Here is a 24797-nt window from a genome sequence, read left to right on the forward strand (position 1 = left end):
ATATCTTGTGCTGTTCAGCCAGCAGTTTCATATACCTGCGTCCTCACTTTTTGCTCCTCATCATAAGATGCTAGTCAAAATTTACAGTAAAGAATGGATATGCTGGATGCCTGACTTGAGATAACTCAAGGACTTCTGATTTTCAATGAATGCAGACTCTCTCCATTTGAAAATTTGAGTACAGATTATTAAGAGCCCCCTTCAAAAATCTTAGCATGTATACAACTTTGCTTCTTGTTCTGCAGCCCTCGGAGATGTTATCTTGAGAGAGGGGCCCTCAGTACACAAGAACTCTGAGATCTGGATGTTATGGTCATATTCTTTTTTCTAATCCTTTTATTCCTTTACAGCCTCCTGAAATTAGGACCAGTGCAATAGTCCATGTTTTTGCTGAAATGTCATCTAGAAGATTCACAGTTCCTCTGGAAGACTTAGAAAAAGTGACCTACAAAAACAGATAAGGTGAGCTATTTTCACACACTTTATATACTCTGAAAATCATAGCGGAAGAAAGAGCTCCAAGCTCTGACAAAAGATTTCTTCTTGAGACAATGCTGTCTAGTAGCCTGAATTTGGGTCTAGGAATTGGGATGTCATGCAATACATGTACATGCAGTAGAGTACAATGTATAAAGAGCCAGGCTATCCATTTTGTGTTGATAGGGATTTCTATTTTTCTGTAAAACTCAACAAATTCTCTCCACCCCTTTTGTGAATTAAAAGTTTTCTCCTTTATTTCCCTGATGAAAGGTAAATTCAGCTTCCAACAAGTCTACTTCTTATGAATTACAGACTCCAACTCCGTCAGCTGGCCAACTCCAGCCGTTTGCAGCCCTTAGTGCAATGCTGTGCACAGGTAACCCAGTTACCATTTTGTGCATCCCACTGTCTGCCCTCCTCTCCTCCCTCTAAGTGGGCAATGTGCTCTAACCAACCCAATCAACCCTGGGGAAGAACATTGTCTTCTGACCCCTCATCAAATTGAACATTTTGTCTGTGATGACCAAAGCCCAGAAGCAGCCTGGGCAGGCTGGTGTGCTGCCCTTCTCCTTTTCCAGACCCACATGTAGGCAGAGCCCCGTAGCCCATCCCTTCACTGGCAGGGGTGACTGAGACTAGCGAGACAGGGGGAAGAGGAATAAAGAATGAAAAGCTGCAAAGGACCATGAGAAAAGACTGTCCTTCAGAAAATATGCATTTTATGTTCACCTCCATGCCATAGACCAAAAATTCTGCTGTGCCAGAATTTGTTCTCTATTCCTTGTGTAAGCACATTGGACTACTTGTCTCTACAGCTGGAAATGCTGTGAGAGGCATAGACCTAGACGTGACCTTTTCATATTCAACTTTCTGTAGTTTGGGTGATGGATCTTGGAGTACCTACTCTTAGGGAAAATGTACTTTTCTGCTTTAGATCTGAACCGGAGAAAGGACACCTTACCCTTCGTGAACGGGTCACGTCTGGCAAGAGCAGCTGCAAATGAGACTCTTCTTGAAAGCTGCAGGGACATGATGGGCTCTAAGCATTTTGAAGAAACTTCTGACCTTGAGCTAAGACAGGTAAGGGAGGACGTGTATATTCCTAATTCGTGAAAACTGCACATTCACAATGGCTTGCTTATCATTTTACAAGCAGTAACTACAGTGTTCATAGTCATGTGAATAAGGTCCTGTTTCAGCAAGACATTTCAGTTTGTGTTTAACATTTAATAAGAACTCACGTGTTCTTTGAAGTGAAAGGTGGACTTCCAGGCCAGTTTTGCAGCAACCAAAAGTACTGCCTCCTTTGCTGATGGAAGTAGCCTTTCATAACCATAGGAAAACTTCACAAGAATTTGTGGTATTAGATCAGTATTCCCAATGCAGCAGAAGTTAAACGTGGCAAGAATGGACCCTTTGGTGCAGGAAAACAACAAAAAAAAAGCTATCAGAAAATTAGCACTGATTGCACTCTTGGATACACTTTTGAGAGAGGAAAAAAAATATAGAAGGCTTAATCAAAATGTACAGTGCAGGAAAATGGCACCTGCCTCAAGGAACTTACCACTGAAGCTTTAAACAAGAGACAACATATACACTGAGGCAGATAGGAATCAAAGCTGCATATCATCCCGATGAGTATAGTCTCTTTTGCGCACAGTTACAATTTCCCCCAGGTAACAGGGCTACTTTAAAAAAAAAAAAAAAAAAAGGAATGTATTGTGCCAAAAAATCTTCCCCATTCTCGTAGCAAATTCTGAGTTAGCATTGCACATGACATTGTTAATTTATTAGATATCATCAAGATTAGCTATATTTTACAGATATGAAGGTGTGTTCAGACTCGGTGCAATGTTATTGACCCCAGAGCTAATACAGTTGCTTAAATCAGGGCAGAACTGATCAAGTACTGCTTTCCACTTGGACTTAAACCAGACATCATAAAGATACGAATTACACGAAACATGATTTTAGGCCTCTATCTCCTACTGATCATCCTACATGTAATTATTGTCTTCTTTCTAAAAGAGATACATATATAACCTGATTTTTTTTTCTGGTAGCTTTTACCCATGTGTATCCTTTGGAATACTCAAATGAGCTTTTTAATTTATCATGTCGATCTATGAAGATTTATAGAAACAAATCCTATAGATACGAGCAGAACATAATGGAGCATCCCCCACTGTTTTTTCAACCATTTTCTTTAAATATTTCCTTTAATAAAAAAAATTACAGTCCTCCTTCATAACAGTATCAAACATTTTAAAAGCCCCATTTGTTCATTTCCAGGCTAGTCTAGCTTCCCCTATGGTTAATCAGATTTGTTTCATTGACTTAACAGAAGTGGGATAGATCTCACATTAGCAACCCTGGAGCTGGTGGTATGTCAATTTTTTATCATTGTGAGAGGGTTTTTTTATTTTATTATGTTTTTAATTGTGTTTAAAAACCCTATTCCCTTAGTCGAGAACTTTTTTGAATGTGTCCTCTATACCCACACACCTGTGCTACAGCAACGTATAGTGACTGTACATTGTCATATATCTTCAAATCCCTACTTGGTTTCATCCCCATCAAGTTGTACAAGAGCAGGAGGGAAGACCAGAGGGAAGAGCTGCACTTTGACCCCTTGTTCATATTTTGACTCTTTTATGTATACCAAATGTCAGTCATTCTGTCGTCTATTTAATCTCAGACACCTATGGAAGATTAACAGAGGGCAGTTCAATGAGCAGAGCAGGAGAGGAAAGGACAGATGAGCTACAGCAGTCAGATAATGTAAAAGCCAACTCAAGGTTCTCAAAAAACTCCAGCTGTCACCTGCCATCATCCTTCTACAAAAGGGAGGAGCTTCCCTTCAGGCTTGAAAACCACCATCTTCTAAAGGATTTATACATATGAATTCTAGAAAGGAAAACAGTCTTTCTTAACTATATAACTGCTCTGAATTAATCTTTTATTTCCTTCTTTTGATTTTAAAAATTGTCTTGGCCAACAGTCTAGATGTGTATGTATTTTGTAACTCTGCGGTAAGAATTGAGGACATATCTAATGTTAACCTTTTGCCAGTTCTTTTTGGTCCATCCAAAAAAACTCTGACCCACCTTCAGAGCTGGCAGGTCATCCTCCTCCAATAAAGTGACCTGGAAATACAAGCGGGCTTTGTTTTCTGGAGATCAAAGACTTGGTTTGTTCCTTTTTTTGGTAACCAAAGCCCCTCTCTCCATGGTGGAGAGCTCTTCAGGAGTAGGTGCAATGAAACTCCTTCCTCACAGCACAAAATTCTCTGTGGACAAGGGGTAACATTGCACTGGGGAGCCAGCACAGACTGCATTCGTGCCATGGTGGCATGACACAACTTCTTTGGATGACTTAGTGGGTGCATGCCAGTGCTAGTCTTTGAGACACAAACACACAAGAAGTTGCAATGTAGGTGGTTGGCAAAATAACCCATTGCCTTGCTGTCCTCCCCAAGCTACTTGAATAGAATAAATGGGATTTAGACGTGCGTGGGGAGCCAGTTGTCACCCTCAAATATCAGTCTTTAATGCCATCTAATGTTCAGACCGAAGGCACTGAAATTAGTGCACGTTTTTAGGATTAAAATTGTGGTATTGAGCCTGGGGTCCAGTCAGGTTGCATTTTGCACAGGCTAGCAGAGGAAGGTTTCTGAGTGGCATAAAGCTCATTTTCTACTTGCCCAGACCTGGGCTGTATGTCGGGCAAATCCACTGGCAAATGTTAACAGTGCCCAAGGGACTGAAAGTGAAGCTGGGGGCTGATGTGGCATGCGGTTGCCATGGAAGTGGACATAATCCTGCTGGAGTCAGATACCCCGGTGATATGGCGAGTCTCAGCTTGCTCTAGGGTACAGCACGGTGACCCTCCCCAGCAGCATCTGGTTGTGTTTTAAACTTTCGATAAATTCCATAGCCAAAGAAATCAAAACAAATCAAGTAACAAGCTCCGTCTGGCCAAAGTCCAAGTTAAAACTGCTGCATTCCTCATTGGTATTAATGTTAATGCACCAGATCGGTGCGAAAGCAAAGATATTCAGGGTGGGAGCCGGGCAATTTTTGGAGATCTAATTTTTTTTTTTTTTCTCTCCTTGTAGCCCCGGTCCCAAAAGATGAGGATTTAAACAGATTAATGCACTCTGGCCCTGTTAGTTACTGTGCTTAGGGAACAGTCTTTAACGAGCACTTCTCCCAGCGAAGATGTTTCAAAAGGCCCGGCCTGCCACTTGGCTGCGGGGATGCTCGCGAGCCGGGCAAGTAGCGCAAATTGCAGGCGAAAAGGGCAAGCTGGAGAAAACCACCCCAAACTCCATCCCACCCCTGCACGGGTCAGCCCGCGCAAGGCCAAACTTTTATTGCTCGTCTTTTTCGGTCTGCTTTTCCACGAAGAAGACGGGCTCGGGCGCTTTTGTTGCAGATGCCCCCCTCCTGCGGGCTATCTCACACCAAAAGCGGCACCCAGGGGAGGGACCCCGCAGCCAGTTTTCACCCCCCTCGCCGGGGCTTGAGAGCTCTCCAGCCTCATCCCCGCCGAAGTTCAGCCTGCGTGCGGGTCCGTACGGTTCCCTACGGGCGTGAGCGGACTGATGGGCAGCGGGGGACAGCGGGAGCCCCGGCGCAACCCCGCACCTCGGCGGGCTGCCCCCGCCCGGCCTCCCCTCCCCTCCCCGCCCGGCCTCCGCGCCAGCCGCCGGGGCAGAGCCTCCGCTGCCGCTGCCGGGATTCGCGGCGGCTTTTGGCGAAGAGCAGAGAGAGGGGGGGAGAGGGAGAGGGAGAGAGGAGAGGCACAAAAGGGAAGGACGGAGGGAAAGTCCCTCCCACGCCCCCCTCCCCCAAGTTTATGATGGGGGTCCGGAGGAGCAGCTCCGCTCCGCAGCAACCGCTCGCCTGCTGAAAACTTGCTGCTCCGCTTTTTGGGTAAAGTTGGTGCTTATTGTGTCTTTTCATTGTGCTTTTGAATTAATTATTATTATTCTTTTTTTTTTTCTTTCTTTCTTTTCGTCCCCTCCCGCTTTTGGTGGAGATGCTCTGCGGGGGGGGGGGGGGGGGTTGGGCAGCAATTTGGAGAGGGGGGGGTCCCCTCGCACCGGGTACCCGGGGGGGTGGGGGATAAAGGGACCGGGGGGGTCCCATCCTGCGCCTCCCCTCCCTTCTTCCCCCCCCGCAGGTGAGCGGCTGCTGCCGTGTGTCCGTCCGTCTGTCCGCCCGGGGTGGGCTCCGGGCCGTTGTTTTGTCCGGGGTGGGCAGCGGTGACAGTCCCCGCACCGGGACCGCCTGCCCCGGGGTCCCGGAGGACAGCGGGAGTCCCTAAAGCCACCGCTCACTTCGTCTTTTATTTTTTTATTACCCCCCCCTCTCCCCTTGGCACCCCCCGGGAGGGGCAATCTTTCGACAAGTATATTTGCTGAGGAATTTAAAAAATTCCCTGCTGCAACTTGATCCCTGTGTGATGAGGAGCGGCTCGGAGAGACCCGGACTCCAATCCTATTAAGGATTTAGGGAGTTGAGAGTTTTTCCCCCGGACTCGGAGGCTCTAAAACAATCGGGGAGGAGGGGAGGGAGATGGGCTCATCTGGATGCCTTTTCTGCCTCGGGTGATTGCCATCATTTCCTGGGAAACCTGACTTTTCCAGTGCGAGGGGCTCGGGCTGCTTAGCAGTGGTCCTGCCGCCGGCTTTCCCAACATTTGCGGGATTTTATTTATTTTTATTTGTATCTTTTTTGCCCGCCCTTAGAAACTTCCCGGCACGGGATGGGACGGGGCCGCGCCGTGCCCCGCCTGCCCCGGGCGCTGCGCGCAAATCTGTGCAAAACCCGCGCAAATCTGTGCAAACCTCCGCCCTCTGCGCGGGGCCGGGCAGGGGTCCCCGCCTTCTTACAGACGCCCTCATGGTCTGTGCAGTCCCCCGGACCGGAGGCTGGCGTGTCCACCGTGGTGCACAGAGAAATGAGCATTTCATTGGCCATCGTGCATGTTATTTCTGCAGGCACGCATAAAGGGAGCAGTTGGGAAACTTTGTCCATACCCCGCCAGTCCCCTTCTCCATTATTATTATTATTATTATTATTATTATTATTATTATTATTATTATTATTATTATTATTATTATTATTATTATTTTATTTATTTTGCAATTGAGGTTGTCAGGATGCACGAGAATTTGAAAACAAGCGTTTGCCTAGCATGCTGCATAAAACAACATTTAAACAAATATTGTATTGGCATGCACTGTGGAGTTGGTGCCAAAAAAGTAAAGTAAATAAGCGATGAAATTCAAAATATACAGAAGTGGAATAGACTGATTTGTTGTAAGACTTACTGATTTGATCTGTTTGTTCTAGCTACCTTGTTGAAAAAAAAAATGCTTTAAGGTCTAAACCTAATTCACTTAACTTCACTAAAAAAGAAACTAAGTGCAATCCATACTGTACCTTCACCTGGGAAAGAGGATCCTGCTGAATAATTGCTTATGCTCCCAGGATGTTTGAAATGCAGGGTAATTACTGTACACAGCAACTACATTTGGTGAATTGGTTTGGTTCAACTTTTCTGATGGGCGGATACAGTAATTTGGATTTTGGCTGGAACTTCAGGAAATGTTGACACCTGTCAAACTTTGAATTGCAATAAAAATGTCATATTGAAGGTTATTGCAAAACTGACAACTTTAAAGAAGTGAATGAAATTCATTATGGCTTTTCCACTGTAAACAACTCTTGAAAATTTGTCATTTGATTGAAAACATGACCTATCTGTAGTACTAAAAAGTGCCTGATCCACTGAAGATGAACTGCTAATCTACGGGTATGTGGATATCCGAGCCTCTGGTGTATGTTTGTGAAAGAGCTAATCTTTAAAGCAAGGTGAGGCAAGATTCACTTGATCTTGAATGTTGTTATTGCTTAAAGTATGTGACTTTGAAGTGCCCAGAAATGCAACTGCTGTTCTTCAAAGAAAAACAGATCTCGAGGACTGTTTCCAACTTCCTTTCAATGTCTTTTTTCCAGTGTGTCAAAGGGGATGTATACAGATGGACAAATACTGTTTGTGTTAGGTCATTCATTTAGAGAAAAATTAGAGCCATAGAAGAATTTGAACTAGATGCATATGCCAGTATAAATCTGGCATAATTTCAGTGAAGCTACTCCAGTTTATGCTTGTGTAAAGGAAAACAGAACTTGACCTCAGATATGCAATACACAGCAGCCTGCATTCCCCGGTGTCACACTGAATGCTGAAGTCACATTTGGATAAGATTTTTTTTCCCAGTGTAATAGTATATAGTGAGAAAGATTTGACATAGTTTTAAAAGCTATTGACACTTTTATGGCAAAGGGCTATTTTTGAGTCTGTTTTCTGTGATTTTAAAGACCTTAACAGCTTTTACCATAACGTCCCCTTCACGTTTGCAGAGAAGCTGTCTACAGACTGGGGGGGCTACAGGAGCGGCTGCTTATGGGTAGGCTTATGTGATCGCTCCAGCATTGTATAAGTTTAAAATGTTTTTCATGATCCTGATACTTCTATTTAGAAAGTTTGACTTTTTAAAAGAGTTTTCTAGTCCCTTGACCCCATCTTTCTTTGTTTAAGGATGTGGTAGAACATCTGACCTAATATCATTAACATTATCCTCATTCTGTGCTTCTAAGTACGGAGGACACTCGGTTAACTGCCTCCCCTTGGTTTTGGTGGCCTACTGTAAGGCAGTTGTTTGCCCTGTAGTCTGAAAGGTACACAGATACTTCATGCTTTTGTACTCCAAGAAGTGCTCTGTTCATAGAGAAGTTTCCAGTGCAGATTAGCGAAAGCAGTGGATTCAGTAAGCAGTCACCAAAATCTGTATGTATTTGTGCAGCAAACACCTATCTATTGCTTCATCACAAAGCCTCCACTTAATAATCTGCCCAAGGATTTCAAGGCAGCGAGTTTTTTCAAAGAAGCTGCTTAGGAACATTAGATGTGACTATAGCATCAAACTAATTAGTTGCCACTCTATTTCTATGAAGCTTCCAGGGCTTTATAGAAATGCAATATTTGCACTTCTCACTTGCTGCTGAGACATTGAGGTTAAGCAGCCTCTGCTTTTTTGTCTGCTTTTTTACTGATGGGAAAGATTCCAAGGCATTGTTCGAGAGCTGCGCAACCCCCTTATATACCTGGGTAAATATTTTAAACAGTTGCGCATTTGGACAACTTGCCACAAAGCATTAAGTGGTATTTAGGGTTTACTGCTGTTTGCTCCAGCTCTGTTCCCAGGGCCTTTTTAAAGAAAAGCAAAACAACAGGAGGTATTCGAGAATTAATTAAATCAACCCTAAATAAAATAACAGCATTGAACAAATCTTAGAATGAGTGACTCTGAGAAGACATTGCATTAGAAGGATGGGTGGCTCTGTATGTGTACACATGTGTGTATGTTGGTAATATGAATAATTCTTGACCTATATATAGAGCAGATCGTATATATGTGCATCTTCTAGAAATTCACTAGTATGTGGTGTCAGAGCAGCAAGAATTGGATCTTGCATGGTAACCTTCAGAGCTGAAGAGTTGACAATTTTGTGGGTTTCCTTCCACAGATACCTGTGGACAAGTGATTGGGTCATCAGGTCCAATTTTCTGCTGGCCAGTTCCAGTTGGAAACAAATACATGTTAGATATGTATAGTGCAGGAGTGACTGCAGAAATTTTCTTCATTCACACTCTTCTGCAGAACCACACCCCATTCCCCCTAAATTCTTTAAATAAATAAATAAATAAGAACAGGAAAGTTGCTATCCTGTAATTCAAAAACACAGAGCAGCAAAAGTTATTTGGGATTGGTGAATCTTAAGTGTTAGTGAAAAAGAGGCCTTGGTGCCTCGAAGTAGACACCCAAATTAGAAAACACATTTGCAAATTGGTTCCTTTGGGTCCCCATTGTAACGAGTGGAAGCATTTATGGCACTGTCACTGGGCATGGACGCCCAAATACATGAGTCACTGGTGAATCTTTTTTCACCATTTCACTATTGTTTGAGCTTGACTGTCACCTTTCTGCAATTATAAATATTCCAAAAGAAAACAATACAAATTAGAACTGTAGGTACCAGGATCTTTGTACTGGATGTATTTCTTTTTGCTTTCTAAGTGTTCTTTTTCATATGAAAAGAGTTTAGCAGCTTTATCCTTATTCAAGGCTTTTCTTTTTGTATCTGCTGGGGAGAAAACCATTAATTTTGTGGAATGGTGAGAGTAAGCCTTAAGCTGTCTTTGACATTTTAGTTTAACTTGAATAGGTTAATTTTTTTTTTTTTTTTTAAAGAAAACAAGTTGGTGGGAAGTGTGTTTTAACTGTGAGCGCCCGATTTCGACCATTAGCATGAGAAAAAAAGTTTTAGTGCATTTACTATTGTATTGAATGAAGAGTTCCAACAGTCAGGGAAAAGAAAGTAAAAGGCTGTAAAGAAATGATGGTCTATTCAGATTATTCAGCAGCCCAAAGCTCTGGTCATCTGCCTCTGAAATCTGTGATCGGGATATCACTTTTATCTTCCTGTGCCTTTCTCTCGCCTTTTTCACATGTTCACTTTTGTCAAGGTTTATTGATCACGTTTTCTTCTCTGCAAATCTGTGGAAAATTTAATGAACCAAAAACAACAGAGAAATAAAAGGAACTTTTTATTCATTAGCACTAGATTGAATTTTGTTCTATAGTCACTACCCTCTTGCCTCCCATGTGCGTCATTGTGTCACTCCTGTAGTACTTACAGTACATACAGTGGAGATGGCTGCATTATTAATTCTGTTCCAGGGAAAAGTTTGTTTAATGTGTGTGAGATCTTATAGCAAATCCAGCCCTGCTGCTTGTCTCTTGTTCTGTGCCCTTCTGACATTCAGATTCTTGACTGCATTGCTTCTGCCGCTAAATACCTTGAAGTGTGTATTCCGCAGAGCATTTACCTCTGCAAGAATGAAATGTATTTGCTGCCTAGCAATTAAACCCAAATTTAAATGATTGCAGATTAGTAGTAGTTATTTACAATCCTGATTGTTTTGGTGCTATGATCCTTGTTCATTACACATCTGCTTTGCCATGGTGCTGCCCCAGAGTGCTTTGTGATGCAAATGCTTTTGTTAACTTACAAATAGTTTCAGTATCTAGATCATCTCAGGTGACATACTTAAGTCTCTTCTTTTTTCCCAGATGGACTTAAAAAGCTGTAATTAAATGTGGCTTCCAGTATGATTAAGCTTTGCTAACATCTTCCATGGAATGATTTACTTGAACTCTGCCACTTTCTGATCCTGTCACTGCAAGATTTTTAAATAAAGGCCTTTTTAACATTAATTTCATTTCATTTAGTGCAGCTTGTAAGTGTAGGGAAATGAGTTAAAATTGAGCATATATCTGCCTGAGAGATTTCTCGGGTGTTCTCTGGCTCCAAAGAACTTCACTAGTACTCTAAGTTAAACGCTGAGGTGTAGGTCTCGGGGGAAAGAAAACCCCAGAGTTCTGTAGAATAGTCCCAAATACTCCAATAATGAGTAAGTACCGTCAATGCTGATACTTTTAAGGGATGAGCTAAAAGCCACAGAAGGTTATCAGTCCTGGTGTTTATGATTTCAGATGCAAGGGTGGCACATCTGTGACTGCATCTTTTATTTTCTGTGCACAAAGTGACAATCCCTCCGGTAGGAATGCGCACCTGCAATCTTAAACCGCCTCTAAATCCACTGAAAGGACTTTGTGCCCAGCAGGATGAATCCTACTGGGAAAATCTGGGCTCCTGTTTATAAAAAGAGTAATAAAAAAGACTTTTATGCACTGTGAAATGTGGGATTCTACTGTAGATAATTCATTCAAATGAAACTAATGAAATCTCTTTGGAGGAGCAGGCCTTCTCTGGGATGCAATGCTGAAAAGTGGAAGCTGGTGTGGGTCCGGTCCCCTGCTGATGGGCACCCTGTGGTCCCAGTTCCTCACCTGTGCCATGCAGTGCAAAGCACCCCCGGTGGGGGACTGCCCGGTCCTCCCCAGGATCTGCAAAGGATGGTCAGCTGCACAGCTTAATTCCTGTAAGAGCAGTGGAAAAAATTTCCAGTGTTACAAATGCAATTCAGATGCGTAGGAGAAGCTGTGATATCACAGCTTGCTGGTTTGTATTTGTTTCAGGGAAGTTTAAATATCCAGTCTCTGGAAATTAAATCTTTTTTTTTTTTTTTTTCTTTAAACATCCTACATATTTAGTGAGCATGTTCTCTTGGAGCAAGGGGATCACCTGGAAGTTGTCTGGCACTGTGTTAAATAGTTTGATTTAGCTACTAAAAGGCTACTAAAAAAGTTGAAAACTTCCCACCAAATCTCTTTTCAGCTTAGAAAACAACATCCCTAGCTAAAAATCAGTATATTTCTCCCTTCATACTGACCCATGGAGTCTTATTAGAGTCCCTTTTATCAAGCTTTCTTAAATGCAAGGTCTGTTGATTGCTACGGTGTTAAAAGAGCATCAGTTCCCAACACCAAGATAGCGCCTTTTCAGAGCAATCCTTAGTAATGCCTCTTTGTGCAGCGAACAATGCAATAAGTCAGACAGGACTTTCTGAGCCACCTCTATAAGGAACTGTAAGGGCTACTGAAGTACACTTGTGTTAAGTTGAATTGATTGAAATTTAATGGCTGTTAGTAGCTATGAATGGTAATGATTTTCTAGAGTATCTTCACCATGCTTGACATTAATAACGGGAGAGCGTGTATGTGTGATGCTAGTGTGTTACTCATTTTTAAGATGCTTTCTCCCAGCCCTCTTTCACATAATTTAGTTGTTTCGATGCTTTAAAAAAAAAAAAAAAAAAAAAAAAAAAAAAAAAAAAGACCAACAACAACAGAAAAAAAACACCCACACCTTGGGCTTCAAAGAGCACGTACATCTTGTCAACATAATTTTGTGCCCATGATTTTTATTTTTTCCAATTCCAACATAAATCAGACTACAATATAGTAAGAGTGATGAATTTGTTTTACATGCCATCATGAATTAATGTTATGCAAATGGAAGCTTTACAGGTGCCATGATTTACTTAATAATTTCAAGTTGTAATATTTAAGCTCATTCATTACGTTTGAGTAAAAAAACACAGCATGTTCATATTTTTAAATGTGAAATGTGAGATTTGTGTGCATTTGCTGTGTGTAGTTGCTGTGTAAGCACATTTGATGGCTAAGAAAGAATCAATCAGTGTTCACATTCGGCATATTATTCCTGTAGATGTTACCAAGACATTTCAAAGAGAATATTTGCATGTAGGGGAGAGGAAGATACTGGTAAAACATCTTTCAAGGATATCAAGAAGCAGAAAACTGCCAAAGCGAAGTTGTTTCTTTTGGCCCTAAAAAGGAAAAAAAAAAAAAAAAGGTAGATTTGTATGGTTTTCCTATGCAAAGTGGCCTTTACTTGATCCTGAAAGGCTCACTGCAAGCTGCTCCTGGGACTGCAGTCTGCTCTGTAGGCTGAGGATGAGCTGAGGAGCTGGTGAGAGCTATAGGCGTCCCAGGTCAGAGGTGAATGTGGATGTGATCGCAGGGTTTTCAGGCTTTGATATCATTCTTAGTGCGCTTCCCAAAGGCTAAGGACAAGGGGGAAAAGTTTGACACATAAATACATCTTGAATCTCTGAAGATAAGAATAGATTTTGACTTTATTTCTCAAAAAATTGAGGTCACTGTGGTCTGATGACAGGCTGAAAGCTCATCACTCAATTTTTTTATATATTTTTTTCCTATATATTTTTTTTCCGAATGATCAGACAGGGGCTTATATTTGATACATTGTATGTGTTGAGTTAGTGACAGCATATTCAGGTTTTGAAGTCTGTGGCCCCAGGGTCAAGGCTTCACGTCAACATCTGGGCCTCCCTGCCCAGGTAGTAAGAATTTCACTGATTATGCCATAAAAGAGCCAAACCTGTTACATTTGCTAACGCGGGTGAAATAAAAGTGATGCGTTTTGAAAGGTGTTCACTCAACAGGACTGTGGGTCTCCATGACTTCTCCAGCCACTAATCTTGTGGGTAGGCTCGGGGCAAGAATTAGCCCTCAATTGCCTGCACCCATGGGACCATGGGCAGGGCGCAGGGCACTGCTTGGCTTCCAACACTTCTCACAACCTCTCCTTTTGCTGGGCCTGTTCTCGAAGAACTTAGAGGAGAAATAAACTCTGATGTGCCATTCCAGAAGGATTTAGTTGGGTGTTAAAGGGCCTTTTGGGAAGTGGTGCACAGTGTACATACCATGATCAAGTTAATTATGTTGCTTTGGCAACCACAGCTTTGGTATTTCCTGACTAGGGCCTGTTGATGGAATCATATTCCAATATCTGGCATCATCAACACTAAAATCTCTTGCAAAATCAGGTCATATTTGTCAAAAACAAGCAGAAAAAGAGAGGCTGGGGATTTTTTTGATGGTGTTAAAAACTCAGTATTTTAAAATTGAGTGCAGGTTTTCTGTTGAAATAAATTTCTATTAGAATTTTAAAATTGTAGGGAATGTGATAGCCATACAGTTGATTTTTCAGTAGTCTCCAAATAGTTGATTTAAAATTCCCTTTAGGGAAAATTTCATAATTTTGGGATTTTGTTCCAATTCACACTAAGTCAGACTTGGATATCTAAAAGTCCTTTGTAGACTGTAGTAACTGTACTTGTAACTTTGGTCTTCCCTTCTCAAAACTTTAGTAGAATATAGAGCAGAGCGTAGTATGTGTGTTACTTGACCATGGCTAATTTTTTGGCCTTTGTGTATGGTTGGGGTCTTTTCCCCAGATATTTTTAAATAAAAGGGAAAGAAGGGGGAAGCCCTTACACATACTGTGGATTTATCTTCTCAGCAAAGCCTGCACCTAATGAACGACAGTACTGCAGCACCTTAGCCTCTATTTTCTATTCAAAAAAAAGTTCTTTCTCCTGAATTTTATTCCTAGGCCTCTGGCAGGGCTTGCTAGAGTTTAAACCATGTGTAGGACTTATTCTGCGAAAATCAGTGGTGCTGGAGGTGAGTTCATCAGTCTGGGACAAAGCACATGGGGAAGTGTGGGCGGCAAATAGCAGGTCTGGATCTGCCTTGAGGGGATGGGGATGGAGGCTGTGCCACTCACCAGGAGCGCGCGAGGTGAGGGATCCTCCTCCTTTCCTTTCCAGAGGGCATTTCCAACGGTGCAGCTGGATGGGGGATCTTTGCCAAGGCAATCTTCCTTTCATCTATTCTCAGGGTAGAGATACCCAAGAGTGAGACGCCATCCAAGGCACTGAGGATGGGAGGTGAGCAGGGCTTTCTTGGGGGACCCTGCTGCCGGTGAGCTGGTGCCATGCTCTGCTGTCCCTTCTGGGCTGGATCCTTTCAGGCCACGGGTGTCTCCACACGACCGGCTGATTTGCCTCAGATTAGGCTGGGAGTTTGTAGTGTGTTGGGCACAGTTCGATCCTGACATTCTCTATTTGTCAAGCTGAAGGAAGGGGATGCGTAATGATGTGGGACTCATAGCCCTGGCCATCTTGGTGTCCCCCTTTCCTGCTGAAGATGCAACTTTGCAGCCTAAGCAGCGGACCTGCTGGCTTCACCTCAGTTCCCAACTCTCTGCAGCTGCCCATGGAATAACCAGCAGGCTGAGGGGGTTCACCAGCATCTGATCTCCATGGAGAGCAGGTGACAAAGTTGGCTGCTCAAGATGTGCTCTTCAAAGACTTTTCCATCCTTTCCTCAGCTGCTGTCTCCAGGCGTGGTGCAGCCAAGGGGCTGCCACCTGCACCCTGGTGATGGCTGGATTCTATGCTTCCTTCAACGAAGACCAGGCAGTTGTGGGTTGGCTTTTTTTTTTCCCCTCATGCTACACGTTGTTCGCTGCTAGGATGAGGTCTGTGCATCTCCTGAGCAGGCTGGACTGCCGAGCCGCTGGCGCAGTAGTTCAGACAAAGTGCATTGCTGCAGGTGCTCTTTGGCTGGCTGACTGCTTCAGGTGGCACACCTCTCCTCAGCTCAGCCTCTCCACTGTTTCAACATCTCCTGTGAGCTGATAGAGCTTAGGCATCATCCGTTTCTCCCTCTCCTTGGAGGTTACAGACTTCTGGACACCCTTGAGATGGAGTTTGAAGGTCATTGGTGGCATTTTTAGGTCACAGAACTGCAGTGCCCTGTCTTCTCGCCAGCTAATCAAATGACTAATTAGTTCTTATATCGCTGCAGTTATCTTTTGCTCTAGCTTTGGTTCAGCTCTGCAGGATGACGCCTGCTAAGAGACAACACTTGAGAATTATTTGATTGGAAACTTAGAGGCAGATATGGTCAAGAGCCTCCAAATGAGCAATCGTTTCTGTCCGTATTTATCTGTCTACCTCAATTCATCCCTGTATATTAAGGCATTCATCACAGTAAAAAGAAAAACAGCCTTCCTCTAAAGATCCCTACAGTTATGGCAGTGAAGATACAAAACACACAGCACTTTTCACTCCATTGTACTTCAGGTTCTTTCTACAAGATTTTTTTAAAGGCAGTTGTGTACGTGTATTTTAGTTTATTTCAGTGAACGTGTATTTTTGCATGAGGTTACTTTATCATGCACTCTCTAAAATGCTTGGAAGTGGATACTTGGACAGTGCAAAGCTTTGTGTGCATCACAGCTACATTAACCCACTTTATTTCCCACTTTTCTGAGGTGTTGATGGCATCTGGTTGCGACAGATGCTTTATGATAAAGCCTTCAGATCAACATGCCTTTGGAGACATCAGTGCTCTGTGTTGGTACTTGCAGACTGCTGTATCCAAATACTCTTCTTTAATTGTCTTATTAAGTAGAGAATTAAGCTCTGTGCTTTGACTGTTTTGGTGCCAGTGATTCTTATTGCAGGCTTTGGCACGGCACCGCATTGTGTTTTAAAGAGACAGCATCACTTTAATGATGTGGGAACTGAGTTGGAGGATAAAAATCCGCTGAGAACAATGGCTGACTGAGAGTACGGTACGTAAAATCTGATTTTATGTTCTTCCCTCCAGACTATTAGGTGGGGGTTTCAGTTCAAATGCCTGCGATGATTTCAGAAATAAAAAGCAGAAATTCTCACTGCTGCCAGACCACAGGCTCCTCCGCGCCAGACTTGCAGACGAATGTCACATGTTGCTGTATGTTTTGAAAGCATACCATGTGTTATTCTTTAGCTGTCTCAGTCCTCCCCCCAGCTATATAATCTTTTCCCTCGTCAACCTCACAGAATAACTTTTAATGAAATCAACTTTCTTCTTCCTCCCCTCCCATGCAGACTGGGGGCTCGGTTACCCCGTACCTGTCACTCCATAGGAAAGTCTCTGCCTGCGAACTCACAGCAGCAATTTTAACTCGACTTAATGTAACTCTGCCTCTCGTGCTTTAAATCAGGCACTTTTGACACTGATATTGCAGCTTATGTTGTGTGTTAGGATCAAGAGCTCACAAATCATTAAACATATGGCTAAAACTTTTTTTTTTTTTTTTTGGTGAGGAATATAATATGTTTCAGTTTAACTCAGCTGTGGGTCTAGATAACAAACGCTTGCCATTAGAATTACTGTTTCCAGAAACAATTTTTTTACTCCTCCTTTTCTACTGTCTTGGATTAATGTTTCCTCCAGCTAATGACAGGACTGGACATGCAAACTAGATTAGAGCATAGTGTGAATAGTATGAGCTGAAAATGCTGGCATCTCACTTTATTGTCTACAAGGTTAAGCAGTTTACTGTGGGCTTGCAAGAAGTCAACTAAAAGCCACCAGAAAAATTAATCCAGGACCCTTGGGTGCCCTCCCATCACAAGGGCAGTTCCCAGGGAATTTGTCTCTAAAACATCCTTGCTGCCCCCCTGTCCCACAGCGATGCAGAGCTTTCCTACAAGAAAGAGGTCAGAGTCTGGCCACCCACCAGATAGCTGGGTTTTACCCTGGTTAAACCTGATAATACCACTGTAAATAAACCTACTAATGGGAAAAAAATGTTAATATCTAGTAAAACCAAGGTAATGCCATGTCTGTGCTGCCTGTGGCAGTGGGACACTGCTCCTCCTGCTGCCTGTGGTGCCAGGGTCGGGGTGGCAGAAGAAGAGGTGATGACTGCAGCCTGGTGCTGTGGCTGCTGTGGGCGGTGAAGGATGTTTCACCTTACAGCAGCTCCCTGGGGCTGCCAGCCACGGGAGGCCTGCCCCTGATTTCAGCAGAGGCAGGAGGAAGACAACGCTTTCGCTCAGCATCTCTGCTGAGTTTGGCACACCAAAAAAGCACAGCTGCTTGGATTTCTGCATAAAAGGGCATTTGAGTTGGTCCAGGACTTCAGATCACATCTCTGATAGGCAAGGAACTGTTGGGAAGATGAATTAAAACAAAATAGAAGCTGGTGAGGCTAGGAAGCCAGAGGCAGCTGGTACAAGAGGTCATACATACACGCCTACGTGTGCTAGCTGTAGGTATGTTCCAGACCTCTGCTGAAAATTCATTGTATTTTACATATACTTCTATTCTTCCTTTTTTTCTGTTTTTTTTTTTTTTCTTCTTCTTTATCTATTCTTCCTTTTTTCTTTTTTTTTTTTCTGTTTTATTATTATTATTATTATTATTTATTATCTTTATTTTATTTTGTGTTTGTGTGTTGTTGTTTTTTCTGTGTGCTTTTTTTGTTTGTTTGTTTGATTTTTAGCACTTCCAGGAATGTTCCACAAGCTCCTGAATCCAGCTGTTTTCAGAGCCCTATTGTTGTAGGTGGTGCTCCTGCCAGCCAGGGATCTTTGGTGCTGGGTGTGCCAACTGCTGCCCTAGCTTCCAGGTTTACCAGCGACCGGATAAGTCCCTATACTTATTCTTTTAAAATCCTAGATTTGAATCCACATTGAAAGGCTGGATCATAGCCGGAGTCTTGGGTGTCAGGCTTGGAGTTCTCCCTCCCGTAGAAAGGAATGATTTATTAGCTTTCTCTGAAATCCGGACAAGAATAGAAAGTTCATGTTTCACATTTAGGTGTAATTGTGAATGCGATGTTTGAATGATGAGGTGTACAGTGCTCAGAAAGAAACCTGGCACCGTCCCACCCCAGTGCAGGGTTTACACTTGGCCGTGTCTCTGACGGATCAATCTGATGCGTCCCGCTGTGACTGGGACCTCCATCCTCACCACTTCCCCAGGTTTACTGGGGGCTCAAACTGCGCACAGGAGCCAGCTGTGTTGCGGTGGCAGAAATACTGGTGGGACACGGCCAGTGCCAGCACTGGGCTCGTCAGCCTAATGGACAGCAAGTGCCACGTCCTGCCAAGCCGAGATATTTAGCCTGTGTCTGTGGGGAGCAAGATGAAGATCCTCATCTCCCTCTGGGGATATTGCAAGGAAGACTTCTGGAGAGCAAGGGAGAGTTTATGCTACAGTGAGGTGGGAGGGCCATATGGTATAGAGGTGAAGAGGGTACAGAAAACCTTGAGAAAGCAGCTGTAATTGGTGCTTCTCCTCACAAAACAACTTGATACTTTTTAAGTGACTTTTTCTGTTTGGGACTGAGTTGTGTTGATTGCAGGAAGGCACTAACACTGCTTGATCTCAGGCTAGTGCTGCTCACTGAGAAAAGCTAGGGAGGAATTTGGGCTGTAACTGGAGATGGGACAGACTTTGTCCTAGTGAATAAAAGATGTATTTAAAAAAGCATGTTAGCTTCTGCCAGGGTACAGTTTTCTAAATGTGCAGTCAGGTGGCACTGGTTGCCTCACCAGCAACTTGAAGGAATCCCAAGAAAAGATTCCTGCCTGCTGACAACCAAATGCACCTTGCCTCCCTTGGGAGAGCTTGTGGGTGATTTTTCATTTTCTTTCATCCAGAGTCCTCAGAGATACAGTTTTAAGACGAGGAGTCAGAGCCAAAAACTGCTGCTCGCATGGACAGGTCTCCTACATCTGGCACGCAAGTTGGATGAGGAGTCAGCTGCTGCTAACACTAATCTACCCCTCCTATCTCATGGGCTGGTTTTGAGCTCTCTGGAGTCCCTAACAGCAGTGATTCTGTCTCATCTACTGGAGAAACCCCAGAGATGCAGTTTCCAAACACCCCTGCTCCTTGAGGAGACTCTCAGGTGCAGCACTGCAGGATGCACTCTCCTCCCCACTCCCCAGGGCTGCCATGGGCATCAGTGTTGCATAGGGCATTTGGAGCATGTTTGCAGTGCCGCGGCATGAAGCCCTGAGTCAGCATCTAGTGTGTCTTTCTAGAGGCAGGAGGACGGGTGACCAAGCTTTTTCACGTGATAGGCACGTGCAAGAGGGCAGCTGGACTTAGTCCCTTGGAAATACAGGTAAATGCTGCAGCTCCAACACCCTCATCAAGGGAGCACAGCTGCTTTTTGTACCACAGGTTCATAACAAAAAGCTCACGGGCAATGACTGCTTTGTGAGACCAAGTATGGCTTAGAGGGCCTTCCTCCAGCCTCATGCATGTTGTTGTGAACCCCTGTGAGCTGCTTGTGCTAATGTGTAAGACAAGGAGCTATGCTTGAAACCATCCAGAGCTTATGCTAGCACAGAATGGCTGCTTACCCTACAGACCTGTAAAAACTACAAGTGATGCATGCTCTGCAGCGTACCTTCTTTGCATACCAGTATGCAAGGGCTGTTCAAGATAATTGCTATAAACTAGAAATCTCTAACAGATTTGGGATTTGCATTGCTGCGACAGACCTTTCTTCTGTGGTGTTGTCACAGGGACACATGAGAAGCTGTTTGAACCAGATCTCCTTGATTTATGAAAGAGGTGGTTGTAACTTTGGTGATTTCCAGTGGGGTTTCTCAGAAAACATTGCTTTCCCTGCCCTTTCCTTATCTGAGAGACTTTTTCCTGTAGTCTGGAAAGCTCATCTTATCTTCCAGGGAACTTGTGGGACATATATGCGATGCAGCTCTGGTTACTAGCAATGCCAGCATGGATTATCAGAGAAGACAGAACTACTGAACTGTCATGTGGGGAGATCATAGATCTTTTACAGCCTGGTTTTTAAGGGAGATCTTTGGCTTAAAGTCACCGATCTTAAGTGAACCAGCCAGTGCCCTGTGGAGGAGGAGGCTGGAATGCTCTGAAAGGCCTGCAGCTAGAGCAAAAGCACATTTAGCTCACAGCCAGCCACAGCATGTGCTGCCTTTTGGCTCCTGTGGAGTTCAGGGACATGAAGAAGACCCAAAGAGACAGGCTCCCAGATAGCCTGCTGGGATCTGGGGTAAATACTGCTGGGGAGAGAAGGGACGTAAGACACCAAACCTGTAGGAAACCAGTTTTCATTAGTTCTGCAACCCGTTGGACAACTTGCGTTCTTTTATTAACTTTTTATTACGGCAAAAGTGACTGGAATAAAAATAGTCTAGGTGCCAAGGGGATAAACAGTGAATTAAAAGGATTAAGGTCTGAACATTTTATTGCTTTTAGAATGATGTTATTAGATTTACTAGCTTAAGTTAAATTTACATGGCTGAATTACTTCTTAACTTAGTAATGAGTTTTGTGGAGAAAAACACATCTGTTTAGGTGTTTTAGAAGGACTTCATCCAGAATATGACATCGCTCTTTAGGCCATTATGGAGGTGTAGAGCAGCCATCCTTTCTGTCATAAGCTAAAGGGATGCTGACTGGACATTTCATTTTTCTTCTGGAAGTCCCTGTGATCTGCACATCGTGGAAGGGCCAAAAGCAGCTCCCGTAGGTAAGATAGCAAGAGAACTGTTTGCAGTGTTACATTAGTTATATCACCAACTGCAATATCTTGGGTAACGTTAGTGTTCTTAAACTCTTGAGAAGTTTTAAGATAACTTGTTTTTCGGACATATACAAGCCCTTTGTGTTCTGAAGATAGCGTGTGGCCAACTGCTGACTGACAGCAGCAGCGGCAAATCTGTTTGAGGTCACCTGCAATAAACTTCTCTCCTGACACCTGGTGACACAGTCAAGCCCAGTAAATAACTGTCGTGCTCCTGCCCTTTCAAAGGGCTCGGGGGTGCCAGAGGTGTGTGTATTGGCTTCCTCTGAATCCACAGTGCTTGCGTGTGGCTCTTTCCCCCACAGCTCCTCACACAGCACACTTGCATGTTGGACAGAGTCCAAATTTCCTCCCTCCTGGGGATTCCTTTGCTGTTAATTTAAGTGATGGCAAATGCGAACTTCTTGCCAGAGCTTGCTGTGTGTTTTTGGATGCTTTTTTTAGCTGTTCCCTGAGGGGTCAGCTTTTGTCCTTCCTCACTGTACTTTTCTGCTTTAGGGAGAGAAGCCATGAGCTGGAGCTAATAGGTCCCACCTGGCTTTGATAGTGTCTCTGCCGTGGCTTCAGTACCTAAGTGTCTGTCACAGTTTTCATAGACTTTTTGCTTTGTTGTTGTCTGTACAAAGCTGGGCTTATAATAATGTGAGCGTGTATGTAATTTTTATCTTAACAGCAGACTGAATCATTCATGCCTGTAATAGTGTGTCTAGTTCCCATTAGATGGTTGTCTGCAGCACTGTAACTTGGTGATTTTAGATGCTGAGAGGAAGTTAAAATTAGAAAAATCACTATTTTTAATAGCTACACAAAATAGCTTTTCTCTTTAAAAGTCCTGTGGTGAAGACACGGTGGCCCTCTATATAATAGGGGTAGAGTGAACATGTTGAAAAGAAGCGACCGCCCATCTACCCTAAGTCCAAACTGAAGATTTACAGGCTATCATCTCAAACTGGGGACAGCCCAGATAATGTGCCACAGACTGGGAAGCGCTTGGTGGCCACAGTCTCCTTTCCGGCAGGCCAGAGGGGTAGCCAGGAGTGTACAGCTGGAAAAGCTGGAGGGCAGCTCTTCTGTTTGAAGTTATCTGTGACTTTGACCTCCCTCCAAGGTGCCTGCCCTTGTCACCAGAGTGGGCTTTGGGCTTTGGTGCCCCCCAGCTGGGCTGTACTCTCCAGGATTATTCTCCACGGTCTTCATCCAGCCGTGAGGCTTGTGCTTGCACAGCCGGGAGTCAGTTCAGTTGTGGTTTTACTCCCATCAGCTATTTTCAGCAATCCTCCTCTTATTTGTCCAGATGATTTTGCTGGAGGAAATGTGCAGTGGGATGTGTTCACAGGGCAGGGAATAACAGCGGCGGCTTTATGGAGATGCAGGTGTTGGAGGAATGCCATCTGTTTGTGCTTCATTTGCACTGCGCTTCTGCAGGGTGCTGTGCTTTCTGTGACCATCCAGGGTGTTTTTAAAAGCAAAGTATTTGGCTTAGTGCAGAGGTATTTACCCCAGCCAGTGTGTAGATGGGAAGGCCCTGGTGTGGTCTTCCTTTTCCTGGTAGGTTGAAAAGTCTCCAGTGGAAGAGCTGGTGTGTAGAAATGCTGTATGATGACACCTAGGAGGCAACTGGAAATGGTGGTGAGAGAGAGATCTAGTGAGGCCTCCTGGATGGATAGAGAAATCCTTGTGTGAATCTGAGACCAGAGTGGCAGGCGGACTTGGCATTTGGTGAAGTTACCAGGTGACTTGTGGAGAGCATGCAAGCAGTAGCACAGCATTTCAAACTGGGATTCAAGTAAGAAAAATACCCTAGACTGTATGTGGAAATAAGCAGAGAAGAAACCTATGAGGAAGCATCAACCAGGATTCCAGGGTCCAAGGGCATCAATGGCTGAGTATGAGAAGGCTGTAAATTTGCTGCTTTTGGTAACCTAAAAAGAGCCCAAAAAAAGAACCCAAAGAGGGTTTGGGTGTTTGTCCCGTAGTGAGGAGACAGCAGGGACTCACAACATAGCACTCATAACCACAGCAAGTGTAATGCATTCAGGTCTGCTTCACTCCCTTACAACAGAGATTGACAAATTGGAGGGAGTTCAGGGGAAAAAAAGTAACAAGAGAGCTTGAGGGATTGACTTATGAGAGAAGACCGAAAGAGCTGAATATGGATAACTTGGCTAAAGGATGACAAATGGGGTGGTTGAGATATAAATCTACAAATATCTGAAGGGTGTAAACACCAAGGCTATGAAGAATTATTTAGAGTGGTACAATGGGGTGTAACTAGAAGTAATGGGATGAAATTTAAGAGAAGGCAAATTTCAGTTGAATAATGGGAGAAGCTTTTTGACAGTGTGATGTATTAGGCCATGGGTTACTCTTCCAGCAGTAGTCCTATTGCTCACTACTTAGGGCACAACCCTGTTTATTAAGAAGCCAGAGTTTTTCCACAGTCTTTATTAAGGACAGTTTCAAATCGTGCCTTTTGGTTTTTATTTGTTAGACTCTGAGATATGCAAGCCGTACACTGAAATCACTGTGCCCCTCCAGACATGCACCATGTCTTGATATTGCACCTTGATATTGCATCTTGATATCATGCAGCTCTTGAAACTGAGGAGAGGGCATGAGCCTGAGCAGCTCCTCAAGGCACAGTTCAGCCCAGATGGCATGGCTGGCATAGCAAGTTGGGTCATGTTGGTAGTGTCCACTCTGCTCAGGACCTCCTTCAACCTTTTGCTCTTCTCCTCATGTAGGCATTGTATTATTACCATGTGGGGGGTTGTTCAGTTACAGTCTCTGGAACTGACATCAATGTTCTTATACTCTGTATAAAAATAAAAATCTTCCACTTCAAAGTAATCAGGACAAACAAGATCCCATGGATGCTCATAAGTCTATGGTCTTTTATAAACCTACAATACCGTACCTTAACTTTTTCTTTAAAAAACTCCCATTTCTTCTCCTGCTTCTCACTTCACTTGAAATGCAAACTAAGGTCAAAGGATAGCTTGCCTACTAGCAGAACGTGCTGCATTGTGTGTCATTTTAAAATGTCCTCCACGGTCATTGATGAGTGCCTCAGAGTGACTCTCTTGAATGCATCTTGCTTTCCCTTATCTTGAAGGGCTAAATTAGAAAATTAGGTAACTAGCTCTGTAAATCAAGTTAGAGAGTCTCAACTAAAATGGTAGTTTATCTTCAGCATAGGGAAGATGGTAGAGATTCATGTAATTAGAGAACCAAATGCAGCTGTAGCACTTAGCATACACTGGCAACACAGCTATTCTGTTGGAGAGGGAGGACAGAAAACTTTAAAGTGTTGGCATGCTCAGAGCATAAATGAGACAAGAGCTGAAAGTGTCTTATAATTGTTCTTAAATGTGTTTTGTATTGCTCGTGCTGTCCCTGAAGAGGTCTGTGTCTGTATGCTTCAGGGAAATTTCAGAATTATATCCTTTCTCAGCCTGTGGGAAGAAAGAACCACTGAAGGATTTAATTCTCCTCTGGATGGGGACGAATATTTTCTTTGCT

The 24797-nt window shown here is 43.6% G+C and overlaps 1 protein-coding gene across 4 annotated transcripts in view; it reads left to right on the forward strand.

Moving 5' to 3' along the window:
- The window catches only part of GLI2 (GLI family zinc finger 2), a 203995-nt gene that overhangs the window by 10173 nt on the left and 169025 nt on the right, over positions 1 to 24797 (forward strand). For 2 of the 4 annotated variants that reach the window (XM_068687460.1, XM_068687466.1), the window contains exon 1: positions 5040 to 5417. The gene's annotated coding sequence lies outside the window, so the exon portion shown is untranslated. Of the gene's footprint in view, positions 1 to 350; positions 463 to 1414; positions 1561 to 5037; positions 5418 to 24797 lie in introns of those variants that run through there. The other 2 variants (XM_068687462.1, XM_068687463.1) reach the window with 2 other exon arrangements.

Source organism: Anas acuta, chromosome 6 (genome assembly GCF_963932015.1).
Source record: "Anas acuta chromosome 6, bAnaAcu1.1, whole genome shotgun sequence".
Lineage (NCBI taxonomy): Eukaryota > Metazoa > Chordata > Aves > Anseriformes > Anatidae > Anas > Anas acuta.